The following is a 4,096-nucleotide window of genomic DNA, read 5'->3' on the forward strand; positions in this document are numbered from 1 at the left end:
AATACCATAACACAACAGAAATGTATTGTTATGTCAAGATGTCTAATTGGTCATTGTCAGAAAGCAGACCTAAATCCACACAGGGGAAATGCTCAGGGGTTTATGGGGTTAACTATGCAACCGTGCTTCGCTGTCCTTCACACAGTGGAAAATACACAGGATTAGAAAAGTTAGCGATACTGTTTCAGGATTCAAGTCAGTTTCTTAGAGAATTTCTGATTATCAGCAGTTGCTTCTCAGCAGGAGCTGTCCTTCACCCCATACCCGACAGCCTGGGTTGGTGCAGTCTCCTCGCTCGGTTACTGCGTACGCTGCAGATTGTGAGAACAAGCAGTCAGTTGCACCGGTAGAAGCTCAGCCTGGGCTCTCCGGTTTTGGTGCTGCCAAAGCTGGTGCACAGGCAGCCTGCAGTGGCTTAGGGCTTTGTGCTTGAAAGCGCTGCTCTGATATCAGGCTCAGATTATCCGTAAGAAAATGTTTTACACTGATTTTTTTACCCTGAGAGTTGTGTGAACTTCAGATTTGTGCTGAATTGGAGTATCCCTAAATTACTATCAAATTGTTAGATTTTTTTTTTAAGCTTTGTAATTTTTTCTTTTAAAATCTATTATCTGCACTTCACTTCTTTCTTTGCAAACCTTTCTCTGCCATACCTTCCCTTCCTTCCTGCACTTAACCTCTTTTGCATTTCTGTTTCAAGTCTTTTTTCCGAAATGCAGATTGGCTGCTATCATAATTGGAACAAATTTTTAAAACAAACTTGCATTATTATGATAATGAATATGGCACACATGAAAATAAACTAGTTAATTTATGGAATATATTTCAGCACATTTTGTATCAACATAGAAGTACGGTAAAACTCCACCGGGATACACATGGTAACAAATAAATGCTGGATCTAAGATTGTACAGCTCCAGTCTAATATTTAGTCATTTTTATTATTATATTTAGGTTAAAAATGGAAAGCAACACCAGCAGAGGGACTGTCTTGATACTCGGTGGAGTTTTGCCTGCTCCCTAGCAGGGCATAGAGGTAATTTTATTCTAGAAGCTTTTGAATGCTTTACAAGTAATAGAAACCAAGTGGGAGAAGCATATTCCATATTTTAGTTCTGACATTCTCATAGGAAAGAATATATAAAAAAAATTAAAGATTCAAAATACTTGCCTGTGATTCAGTACCTAAAGACTTTCTGGTGTTTTTCAGAATTCCCTTGAGACATATAAATGCTTCTGAGCTAGAAGTGCCCATTGTAGCTATAGTCACTTATGCCACTTTATCAAACTAACGAGCCATTGAGTGATGCTATTCCCAGGTTCAACTCTACCGGGGTGAAAAAGGAGAAAACAAAACTGAAATTTAGACAGAATGGAATTCCTAAGAGCCGGGGCAACTAGAATTTATTAATTCCTACGCTCCAAAGCTTACCAAAAATAGTCTTCTTCTGCCACTTTTTCTCTATAAATCTTACCATCTTTCACAAAGTCTGTGTGTATAGAAAAGCCTGCAGAATTTCAGTGCAAGCAATGCCTTCAAATCGCCTTTATTGGGGTTCCTTCTTACACAACCGTGGTTTCTGCAAAGGTCCATAAATAAAAGAGATGTTTTACTGTCAGATGACAGTAAGAAGGACTTCTGCTTTATCTTGGCTATTAGAGATCAAGCCTCTCCAGCTTTTAAATTACAAGATCTCTTCAGCTAGATTAACTGATGGTAGATACAAAGAAAATTCCTTTTCTATTGTGTAATTACATATTAGTTATTAAATAGCACGTCCGGGGCATTGGAGCTACAGTTCCCGATGACTGCACGTCTTTCTTATGAGAAAACTCCTATTCTGAGTTTAGTGGGGTTATTCAAATGAGCAAGAGTTGAATTTCTTTTTGTGCTACTGTAGATTACCTTTGATATCATTAGAATGATCAACAAAGTATATGAGACATTTTGTGTGCTAATTTTAATGAAGTTGTCCATGACTCAAAGAAAAAATTTGACTCCAAACCCTCTTTGCTAGAAATAACGTGCGAAGAACTCTGCATTTGAACTGTATAAATGTACTGCTATTTTGCAAAGCATCGGAGGCTACTCCAGCTAGAAAATTTTGCTTACTGGTGTCTAGTTATCAAGGCAATTAATTCAGTCAGCCCTGATATAAAATAATAATAATTAAGGAAAAAAAGTGTGTTTTGTTTTTGCACCACGACTTAATGCTACTCTTCTTGAACATTACCATCTCCCCTTCACCCCCCAAAACCAAATTATTATAATCCTTCTGAAAGAAGGCTTTAGCTTTGTGTTCACGTCACAAAGGTAACAACCATGAGGGGGTAACATCTTAGAACCAACATCTGCATTTAAAAATCAGAGCAAGGGAGATACTGTCTGAACTTCAACTGCTGCACATTTTTCTTTTACAATTAAATCTTTATCATGGTAATATACTCTGTGGGCATACGTGTTTGCTTTCCAGGAATCCTGTAACAAATACATTCATCTATTATTGGGCTTCTTGAGTTTCAGAGAGTGTGGCAGCATATTCACGGGAAGCAAATTTTAAATTTGCATTGGAAACTTGAAGTTGAGAATTTAATTTATTCAGTCAAAAATCAGAAGCCTGAGAGCACCTTCCTAAAAAAAGTGGAATCTTAACTACATAAAATGTATTTGCTTGTAAAAAACCCTACAAAATAAATGCAGCTCCACAAACTATTTTATGAACATAAATAGCAGGAAAAAAATATAAGCTCAGAAATAGACAACAATGAAGGATAAAAATACCCACAAAACCAACAAACCCTGATCTGTTGAGTGACCCACTAAAAAACCTTACAGGAATGATGAAATTGTGATGAAAATGAATCTTTAATCACTAGGATCCACTTCTTAAGAAAATGGGCTCTGTTTCTGTTAATTTTTTATGATTTAATATAAAACATAGAGAAAAATAAAAGTAGCGTAATATTTTCAAGGTTTTTCTTGGCAAATGGAATGTGAAACGTTATCTGTATCATCTTACCTTCTCTCCCTTTCTCCTTTAGGACCAGAATAGCTCTTAACGACTTGCTGCAAAATCTGTATTTTTGAGCAAGCGTTTTGCATGGGTGCCAGTGTCCGGAAGAGGGTGCTGTTTGGTTGTATTTGTGATTTTTCTCTGTTTATGCAGAACGGCTGATACAATTGAGTATACTCTGAAATCTCTTTCCACACATTATTTTATTTTAGGCTTATTAGTGTGAAATTCCATTTTAAATAGCGTAGCCTAGCTCTGAAAACTTCAATGCCAGCATAAATTCTTGCTCAGCTATATTAAGCAGAACACCTAACAAGTTAAACTTCCAAAGATGCTTTGCGTCTCTTGACTAGCTGCTACCTGTATCTTGTGTTATAAAGGTAAATTCAGGTAATATGGTTGCTTTTCCCTGGGGTTTTCATAAAATGCTCGTGAAAATGAGATGAACATCTTGCAACGATATTTCTGTGAATGCTCACAAATTAAGGAAGAAAAAAACACATCTGAAAAACAAATAAAAACACATTGCACACCAGACTTTGCAGGTTTTCAGTTTAAAATAACTTGACTATCTTATCTAATCAACAATATCCCCCTCCCTGGAGATGAGTATATTTACCTGCATTTTGCTGGTAAGGGAGAACAGAGGCAGGGATACTGCAGTTCGAGGCTACCCTACCTTTTTCAGGTCCTTATCACCACTTGCCATGCAAAGCACTTCCACACCTTACAACAGGGCAGTCATCATGAATGCTCCCTAATCAGCTTCAGTTAACACATTGGTGTAAATCATTTTGGTTGATTTTGGGTGGAATGGCTTGGGAAACACCTAAGCAGCCCCTGGCTCTGCTGGAAGTGAATTCTTACACTCTCATGGTTGCAGCTCAGATTTATAAACCAAAAACTATCAAACACCATCTTATGATATCCTATAGTAATTAATTAATAATGGATCCTCAGGGAGATTAGGGCCCACCCCAGGTTTGTGGTGGTGGTGTGGGTGTTGGTGTTCGCATTTTAATTGTTGGGAAAGGATTATTATGTTCGCAATTTAATTGTTGGGAACTTACCTCCTTCAAGG

The 4,096-nt window shown here is 37.3% G+C and overlaps 1 long non-coding RNA gene across 1 annotated transcript; it reads right to left on the reverse strand.

Moving 5' to 3' along the window:
* Positions 1-1,177: 1,177 nt before the first annotated feature.
* On the reverse strand, positions 1,178-3,738 carry LOC136020381 (uncharacterized). Its single transcript, XR_010615320.1, has 4 exons — positions 3,635-3,738; positions 3,022-3,518; positions 1,434-1,581; positions 1,178-1,328 (listed from the first exon to the last, which is right to left on the reverse strand). It is a non-coding gene; the product is annotated as an uncharacterized LOC136020381 (long non-coding RNA).
* Positions 3,739-4,096: the final 358 nt, after the last annotated feature.

This window comes from Lathamus discolor, chromosome 11, assembly GCF_037157495.1.
Source record: "Lathamus discolor isolate bLatDis1 chromosome 11, bLatDis1.hap1, whole genome shotgun sequence".
Lineage (NCBI taxonomy): Eukaryota > Metazoa > Chordata > Aves > Psittaciformes > Psittacidae > Lathamus > Lathamus discolor.